Consider the following 10,423-nt stretch of genomic DNA (forward strand, 5'->3'; position numbering starts at 1 on the left):
ACCCATCTGAAAGCCCCACACACACCCCCAGCACCCTGCGCCAGACCAGCTGAGCTCCAGGGAGAGTGCTTGCTCTCTCACCTCTTCCCTCACTTCCCATGTCCAACCCATCAAAGAGTTCTTTCAACAAATATTTATTGAGCACCTACTATGTGGAGCTTAATTCTAATGAACAAATAAGATACTTTCAAATGGTGATATGTGCTCTAGGAAAATAGAACAGGGTGCTGTCACACAGGGTGGTTGGGGAGGAGGTGGTGCTTGAAGGACAAGAAGGAGCCATGGGAGGCTCTGAGGGAGGGCTCTCCAGGCAGACGTGCCAGCAAGTGCAAAGGCCCTGAGGTAGGATCGAGATCTGCATATGTTAAGACCTGACAAAGGCCTTGTGGTTGGAGCACAGTGGACAAGGGGGCAGAGGTGAGGTTGGAGAGGGAAGGAGGGATGGATGATGGCAGGGCAGGGAATGAGTTTGGATTTTACACTGGTTGCATTGAGAAACCATCAGAAGATTGTAACAGGGACATGGTGTGAGCTGATGGGTGTTTTTGCGAGTCCATTTTGGCTGCCCTGTTGAAGCTGGGCTTCAGGAGGCTCTGGGTGGGAGAGCAGGGACCACGGAGGTTGCTTGCAGCCCTCTTAGTAAGAGATGGAGGCAGCTCAGACTGGGGAGTTAGCAGTGGATATGGAAAGAAGTGGACAGATGTGGGACACGTTTTAGAGATGGAGCCAGTAGGCCTGGCCGATGGAGTGGATGTGGGAAATGATGTAAAGGGAGAGAGCAAGGGTGATGCTGAGGTCTGGGGCCCGAGACCCAGGTGGATGTATGGTGGTGCCACTTACCAAAACAGGGGATGCCCAGGGGAGGCGTGCTGGGGCTCTTTGATCAGGAGTTCTGCCCCTGCCATGTTAAGTGTGGGGTGCCTGGTAGACCTCGCAGAAGGGCATGGAGTGGGCATCAATACCAAGCCTGGGGTTCCAGGGAGAGGTCCAGGCTGGAGTCATCAACTCTGAGCCAGGAGATGAGGTCACAAGCAGGTGGTGGGCTCTGGAGTAGATGGAATTATTGCTCCCTCTTAGGGAATCACACAGCCATGCCCCTTGCCCGGTAACTCTCCTGTACCTCCCACCCCATTGACATTGGACTTGGCCATGTGACTTGCTTTGGTTCCTGGAATGCGCGCAGAAGCACAGTGATGTTCTGAGCCCAGACCTTGAGAGATACCCTCCGGCACTTGTCTCACGACCTTCAAAAGCACATGCCCTGGGAAGCCACTGGTCCAAGGGGTTGAGAGACATGAGGCACAGGCCTGAACCCAGCAGAGCCACAAACCAGAAAAGCTTATGCTGCTGCAGTAAGTCATCGAGTGTTGGGAGTGGTTATTACATAGCATTGCTGCAGCCGGAGCTGACTAATGCACAAACAGAGGCAGGGCCAGCTCCCCCTTCCCAGGGCAGGGGGGAAGAGGAAATGCAGCCATGCACCTGTGGGCTCAGTGCAGGACCTGGTGCACAGTGAGTGCTCAGCTAACACCATTTAGTGTCACTAACATGGAATTAACTGTGAATCTAAACCAGAGATGCTCCCCTAAGTGTCTTCCCAACCCTGGGTTCCTCATGGTCGCCCCTGCCACAATCTGTCCTGTGTCTCTTTCTTCGATTTCATCAGTTTTTCCAGTTGTAAAAATCACCTGTTTTAGTTGTGCCCAGAGACAATCCTGGCTTCCATTTGGGGTTCTTCCTTCCAGTCTTTTCTAAGTATTTACCGGACACTATGGGCCACGGGACCAGCAACGTCTTGGGAATCTATTTGTATGTACTGATATAAAACACACACGGTGGGGGCACTTCTCTGGTGGCGCAGTGGATAAGACTCCGCACTCCCAATGCAGGGGGCCCGGGTTTGATCCCTGTTCAGGGAACTAGATCCCACATGCATGCCGCAACTAAGGAGCCCAGATGCTGCAACTAAGGAGCTGGTGAGCGGCAACTACGGAGCCTGCCTGCCGCAACTAAGACCCAGGGCAACCAAATAAATAGTAAAAATTTTTAAAATAAATAAAATTTTTAAAAAAAGAGCATTAGTAAAACAAAACAAAACAAAACAAAAACACACACACATGGGGAGAGGATCTTGGTTGTGTTTTTTTTTTTTTTTGGTGGTGTTTTTGTGGGCAGGCCCGTGGAGTTGAGATGGGAAAATACCAGCAGCATTTATTCAATGTTTACCAGATACCAGTGCAGCGGGCACTGCTGGATCTCTGCCCACGTGGGCACTCACCACGCATGGTTCCAGAATGTACAGAGACCAGCAACTGCACCCTCTCTCCCAAGGGCAGCCCTTGGCGAACGACAGAGGGGAGTTGGGGGAGAGTGAAGGGCAAATACCCCAGCTCCCTCACTCTCTGGCAAGGGCATGGTCTACCCCATTTCCCAGAGTCCCCCTGGGGACCGGTGCTCCAGGTGCCACGGTACAATCTGATACACGACACACCCAGTGCAGGCTGCCTTCCCTCCCCTGCCTCACCCTCCTACTCCACTGGCAGCGCTTCTTGGGATCACCTCCAAATAAACCTCTTGTATTTACATCTCTGCTTCTGGGGAAACCAACATAAGGCAACCAGGTGCTGTGTGTATAGGCTTTACGTGTACCTCTGTCCCCTCTCACAGTGATCCAGCAAATTCTAGCGTAACCATATTCTTGTGTTACCTCTACTGCTACTGTGCGCCAGACACTGACCGTGGCCAAAGCGCTGATGGAAGTGACCCAGCGTCTGTGCCCCAGCGACCAGGTCTCACCCTCAACCCAGAGGAGGGCCTCAGGCTGAAGTGGAGAAGGTTATTTCCGGCACGCATCACGTTTTACCATATGGAGATCATACCATACATACCATTGCATAACCTGATCGTGAGGATTGTCCCGTGTTCTTAAAGATTCCAGAACTCACTTTTAGAGTTAAGCCTGCGTAATGATGCTATTAGCTAATATGTACGGAAGATGATCTCTCTTTCAGGAACTGAGCTTAGCCTGCGCCAGGTGCTAACTCATCAAACCCTTACAGGGGCCCGTAGCTAAGTCCCGTTATTCTCCCCACTGACAGAAGAGGAAGTAGAGGCACAGAGAGGTCACAATTGTAGACTGGAGATTTATATCCGGGTCATCGGACTCCAGAGTTGGGGCTGGGGACACAGCGTTTATAAGCCTCGCTTATTTTTGGACATTTACTTCTATTTTCTAGTTGTTGTAAACAATGCACAGCTAACAGCCTCACCTCCCCCTCCAACCCCCCGCCCGGCCCCCATTGCTGTCGGCCTTGCTAATTACTTCCTTAAGGTGGATTTCCAGGAAGAGAATTACAGGGTCAAAGGACGGGACTGTCTTTAACACTCTTCAATCCCAATTCCCCTGCTCTGACCTTGCTTTTGGAATCTCTTACCTTCTTTCCCACACTGTCTTGAGCCAAGCATCACTGGGAAGCGTCAAGACTTGGCCTCTCTCCACCTGGTTCCAACCTGCCCAAGTCTGCACCTGACCTCCAGCCCGACATCCCAGGTCCTGACTTGTGTCCCCACTGAGGAGGGCCGAGGCTCTCAATGAGGCAGCTTTCTCTCGGAAAGGATGGGAGAGGAGGGGAGGGTCTTAATGGAGGGATTGTGGCTGCTCCTGGCACACAGTAGGGGCTTGGTTATCATTGAATGAATGAGTGAATGAATGAACAAGACCCCTGGCCTGCCTGGATCCACTTCTGGTTCCCCAGCAGCTCCTTGTGAAGCAGCCCCCCCACTCTGGAGCCCACAGGGGCAGCTCCCCACCACTGGGTGGGGAGACAGGAGGCAAGGGGACATGCAGACCCAAACCCCTCGGTCTGCAACCAAAGCCCTACGGCTATCCCTGGTTTCATCCCCACTGTGCACCTTTCCTGACAACTGCTTTTCTTTCTGAGATGGGTGCTCCAGCCAGGGCACCTTTGCTTAAGCCAGATCTGCTCCCCAGGGTACCTTGGAGCTCAGTTTTCAAGTCTGAACCACCAGGGAACAAAAATACCTATTGTACTGGTTATCGACTGTGGCATTACAAATTACCCCGAAACTAAGCAGCTTGAAACAACAAACGTTTATTATCTCACACAGTTCATGAGGGTCAGGACTTCAGGAGCAGCTTCGCTGGGTGGTTCTTGCTCAGCGTCCCCCAGGAGGATGCAGTGAAAATGCCGGCTAGGGCTGCATCATCTGAAGGCTTGACTGGGGCTGGAGGACCCACTTCCAAGGTGGAACACTCACATGGCTGCTTGGCGGGAGGCCTCAGCTCCTCACCACATGGCCCTCTCTAGAGGATGACTTGAGCATCCTCACAGTATGGCCCCTGGCTTTCCCCAGAGCAGGGGATCAGAGAGAGCAAAAGAAGCCACAGTGTCTTTTATGACCCATGGTTAGAAGTCACACTCCATCATTTCCTCCACATTTTGTTCATTAGAAGTGAGCACCTAGGTACAGTCCACATTCAAGGGCAGGGGAATTAGGTTTGCCCTAAGAGAGGAATGGAAATTCTTTAAAACCACCAGAGCTGCCTCCCAAGGGTGCTGAGAACACATGGAGATGTGCCTGACAAGCACCGAGCCTGGTGCTGGGCACCTGCAGGCCCTCAGTCCATGGTGACTCTGTTGTTTTATTGTAACTACCAGCACTCAGCCTTATTACAATTACCCAGCACCCAGCACCCAGTCTATGTCAAATGGCACCAACAGCTGAGTCAAAACTGGGAACCAGAGTGGATTTGTTCACAGCCTAAAAGAATGGTGCACCTGGGAGATCCAGCTGCATGCAACTAATGCAACAGGACTTTCTGCTTTAGGGGTTCAGGAGGAGAAATGAGGCAGTCGCCTGGAACACTTGTCCAGGCTGTGCCCTGCACAAGGGCGCCTGGCCGAGAAAGGTGGTGGGAGCTGAAATGGGTGTCTTCTTCTAATTCATTCAAAAGCACCAGGTGGGATGGTGGGGCCCCAGAGCCATTAGCCCCAGAACATTCGAACCAGCAGCAATTCCCAGGAGAGACTGAGACTCTGGACACAAGAGTGTGTCTGACGGGTGGGAGGGGTTGAGCTCAGCTCAGCAAGGGGAAGGGGACTTCTCTCCATGTCAGGTCTAAGATGCAAGGCTGAGTCCAGCACTCACGTGGACACAGCTACCAGAGCTGGGTCCCCCTCGCACTGCTGCTTCCTGGGGCTGGGAGAAGGGCCCTGGCCAGGAGCCTGCTCAGGGGGCTGGGGGTAGGACCTGCAGGCACAGCACTGGAGCCCCCTGCTCCTGGGGCCCTGAGAGCCCACCCCGAAGACTCCAGCAGTAACCAGGGCTCTGAGCGAGGGCTGGGGCCTGCCCTGGGCCAGGTGGACCCTCTGGAAGCATCTGATTCATCCTGGGAGCCTACACGTAGCTGTCATCACCACTACCACGACCACCACTTCTGGGGGGTAAGGGCAGCTTCTGGAACTTAACCCCAAAGCAGGCACCATTCAGCCACAACAAGCCCCACAGTGTCAGGAGGGACGGTGGGAGGTAAAGGCCCCTCCCCATGCTGACCCCTGCCCCTCAGGGGTCAGAGACCCCTTGCTCTGACGGCGTGAGGGTCCCTGCCCTCTGGGCTCACCTGGTCTCTTGCTCCCCCCTGTGTAGTCAATCCAGAGCCTGGCTCAGGCATAACTCCACTGGGCCTCCAGCTCCTGGCTCTCCCCCTGGGGACTGCCATGCCCCCTTGGCCTGAGCTGGGGGGTGCTGGGCCCCCCAAGGAGTGCACCTCTAACACAAGCCCACGCAGCCAGCCCTGCCCACCTGTCATAGCTGCCCCCGCTGAGTTACAGGTTACAAACCCTCTGGCCCAGGGCAGGGGAAGGACAGCCCTGCCCAGAGTGTCTGCTCTGTGCCCGGCAGTTATCAGGCAGACTGTCCCCTCCCTCCAGGGTGCTCAGGTGATGGGAAAGAGCAAGGAGTGGGGGAGCCATAGGGGGAGGGGTGGCTCAGGGCTGTGTGGCGGGAGCTGGGGCCTCCCAGCTGCCCCCAGCTCCTGACACCAGCTCTGTTCTGCCCGGAGCCCCATGGCTGAGCCCTCAGCTCAGACCTGACAGCCATTCGAATCCCGTCCCAGGCTGGCGGCCGCCCCTGGTCGGGAGGGGGCACTGAGCCACCCGGAGAGCTGGTTTGGAGTCCCCATTCGTTGTGGATGGCATCACGGTGCCAGCAGGAGATTAACTACACCCGGCGGGTCCCTGGCAGCCAGCCCCAGCGCCCCCAAAGAAGGCAGCTACCTATTAAGGCGAGTCCTGGGAAGGGGGCCAGGTGGGAGGAAGGTTAATCAAGCCTCCTGATTGTAAATCGTCTGAAGGTGCTGCCCTCGTCGTGAACAGGCGGACCGGGGTCTGCCTCCGCGGCTCAGCAGGGCTTCTCCCTGCTGGCACCGCGCTGGGTAATGTGCTTTCGGCATAACTCTATTTAAATTCACATTTCCATCATCCCCCAGAGGAGCCGGCAAGAGAGCTGAGCTGCTTGGTGTAAGCCGGGAAAGGATTAGATGGGGTGGGTGCGATTTTTCCCCTTTTATTTTCCCTTAGTGATGGAGATGAGGTTATAGGGGGCAGCTGTTCTAGAATCCTACAGCATCAGAGTCAGAGGGCCGTGAGAGGCCATCCAGCCTGAACATCCCCCCAGTGTCCAGATGGGAAACTGAGGCCACAGAGGCCCTCAGCACACACAGCAGAGCTCCCTCGCCGGCTTCCTTCCCTGACTAACCCCGGGGCGGGTGTCGAGGAAAGGCCCAGAGCCCAGGTCTTTGCCCCTTTGCTAATTGGCAGGTGGGACAATTTCCCTCGAAGCCGCCTGAGCAACAAGCCGACCAGCTGAAACCCCCCAGAGACCCAGGCCTTCCCCTGCTGTGCTGCTGGGTGAGCTCGTCAGTCACCTTTCTCCGGAGCACAGCTGGGGCCTCATTTCCTCTGCAGGAGGCCCCCAGGGCCTGGCAAAGGCCGGGGCCTCCCAGGAGCGGAGGAAGGGGCAGGCCCAGGCGCAGGGCCAGATCTAGCAACCAGGAACGTGGCTCCCGGGGGAGGCCGAATCCTGACAGAGGGCTGAGTCTACAGGAGATGGAGCATTGTAAGGCGGGGTGGGGGGAGCGGGGACGAGGCAGGGGGAGGCAGGGAGAGGGGGAATCCAGAGAGGGGAGCTGGCCCTCCTGGCCCTCTGCTGCCCACCTGGAGGGTGGGGGAAGCGTAGAGCTGAAGGCAGGCGGCAGCAGGGGAGAGGATGTTAGCTGCGTTTGGGATGAAACTCTTAGCCTTACGAATGCCAAAAATGTTCAAGGAAGCATCTGGTTTTGTTTTTTTCCATTTCCCCCATTATCAACAGCTTGGGTGCTGCGGAGAGGGCTGCAGCCCAGCGTGGATGTGCCCACTGCCAAGAGGCCTTGCCAGCCTGGTGCAGCGTGTTGTGTGTGTGTGAGGACCGCCTCCTCTGAGCAGCCCGTGGGACCCGCAGCTCAGCCACTCACGTGAGGCTCGGGAAAGCTCTTCACCTCCGAGGCTCCTCCTCTGAGACCCGTAGGAGGGGGCTTTTGGCTTGTCCTTAACTGGACTCCAACCCACTGGGATGTACTGGGTCATCTCCTCTAGGGTGAGCACATTCCATCCAGGGCGGTGGGTGGCAGGGTGGCCTCCTGCATGGATCCAAAGGCTCTGGGCTTCCACCACTCGTGCCCAGCGTGGGCACTCTCCTACAAGTCCATGGACCAACATTTTGTCCCGTTCCAGGGCCTGTGCTGAGTCCTGACCCAGGCTCAGAGCGGTTGAGACACCCACCTATGGTTGCACAGCCAGGCAGTGACCTTGTGCTGCCCCCATTTGGGTGTCCCCGTGACCAGGCTGACAGCCCCAGGGAGGTGCTGGGTAGAACCTGGACTGAGAGTCAGGCACCTTGCATTCTAGACCAATTGCCTCCTGAACTGTGCTCCGTGACCTCTGTCCAGTCACATCCCCTCTCTGGCCCCAGTTTCCCCATCTGCTAATCAGGTTTACCTCTTAGGACCACTGCGGAGGTCAAAGAAGACAAGGGCTGTGAAGTCAGTCTGCGGAGGAGGTAGTGAGTCACACACTCAGATGCTATCGGGGCAGGCGGGTATTTGAGGTGGCCCAGGGAAGGGCGACTGGGGGGTGGGGAGGGGACAAGGGGTGTGCCAGTTTCCTCCAGCTGGTCTGCCGCCTTCTGGCCACCTTTGTCCCTGCAGCGGGGGCCAAATATGAGAGGTTAATGCAGTGCTATGTAGGCAGGCAGACACGGGTTCCGGTCCCTACCTCACCACTTACCAACTGACCTTGATCTTGAGGAGGTGACTTTGCCAGTCTGAGCCTCAATTTTCTCTTCTGTAAATAGGATGATAACACAAGAAGCCACACCTCCTTGGGTGGCCATGAAGATGCAGTGAGATAAGGCTCATCGACTCCTTAGGACAGGGCTTGGCACACAGCAAGGGCTCAGTAAATTCTGGGTGCTGTTGTTACTATCATTACTACCACCACCACCACTATCACCACCACCACCATCATCACCAGCACCACCATCATCACCACTATCACCATCATCACCACCATCACCATCACCACCACCATCACCACCATCACCATCACCATCACCACCATCATCACCGCCACCACCATCACCACCATCACCACCACCATCACCACCATCACCATCACCATCACCACCATCATCACCACCACCACCATCATCACCATCACCATCACCACCACCATCACCACCATCATCACCATCATCACCACCATCACCATCACCATCATCACCACCATCACCATCACCACCATCACCACCACCATCACCATCACCATCATCACCATCACCATCACCATCACCACCATCATCACCACCACCACCATCACCACCTCCATCACCACCATCACCATCACCACCATCACCACCACCATCATCACCACCATCACCACCATCACCATCACCATCATCACCACCATCACCACCATCACCATCACCATCACCACCACCATCACCACCATCACCACCACCATCATCACCGCCACCACCATCACCACCATCACCACCACCATCACCACCATCACCATCACCATCACCACCATCATCACCACCACCACCATCATCACCATCACCATCACCACCACCATCACCACCATCATCACCATCATCACCACCATCACCATCACCATCATCACCACCATCACCATCACCACCATCACCACCACATCACCATCACCATCATCACCATCACCATCACCATCACCACCATCATCACCACCACCACCATCACCACCTCCATCACCACCATCACCATCACCACCATCACCACCACCATCATCACCACCATCACCACCATCACCATCACCATCATCACCACCATCACCATCACCACCACCACCATCACCACCACCATCACCACCATCACCATCACCACCATCACCACCACCATCATCACCACCACCATCACCACCACCATCACCACCATCATCACCACCACGACCATCACCACCACCATCACCACCATCACCATCACCACCACCACCACCACCATCATCACCACCATCATCACCACAACAACCATCATCACCACCACCATCACCATCATCACCATCACCATCACCACCACCACCACCACCACCACCATCACCACCATCACCATCACCACCACCACCACCACCATCATCACCATCATCACCACCACCACCATCACCACCATCACCATCACCACCACCACCACCACCATCATCACCATCATCACCACCACCACCATCACCACCATCACCATCACCACCACCACCATCATCACCACCACCACCATCACCACCACCATCATCACCATCATCACCATCACCACCACCATCACCATCATCACCACCATCATCACCACCACCACCATCATCACCATCATCACCACCACAACCATCACCACCACCACCATCATCACCACCACCACCATCACCACCACCATCATCACCATCATCACCATCACCACCACCATCACCATCATCACCACCATCATCACCACCATCACCACCACCATCACCATCATCACCACCACCACCATCACCACCATCACCACCATCACCATCACCACCATCACCACCACCATCATCACCACCACCATCACCACCACCATCACCACCATCATCACCACCACCACCATCACCACCACCATCACCACCATCACCATCACCACCACCACCATCATCACCACCATCATCACCACAACAACCATCATCACCACCACCACCATCACCACCATCACCACCACCATCATCACCACCATCACCACCACCATCACCATCATCACCACCACCACCATCACCACCATCACCACCATCACCATCACCACCATCACCACCACCATCATCACCACCAC

This window comes from Delphinapterus leucas, chromosome 6 (genome assembly GCF_059928025.1).
Source record: "Delphinapterus leucas isolate spDelLeu-1000000601 "Yukka" chromosome 6, BTC_Dleu_Yukka2, whole genome shotgun sequence".
In the NCBI taxonomy this organism is placed as follows: domain Eukaryota; kingdom Metazoa; phylum Chordata; class Mammalia; order Artiodactyla; family Monodontidae; genus Delphinapterus; species Delphinapterus leucas.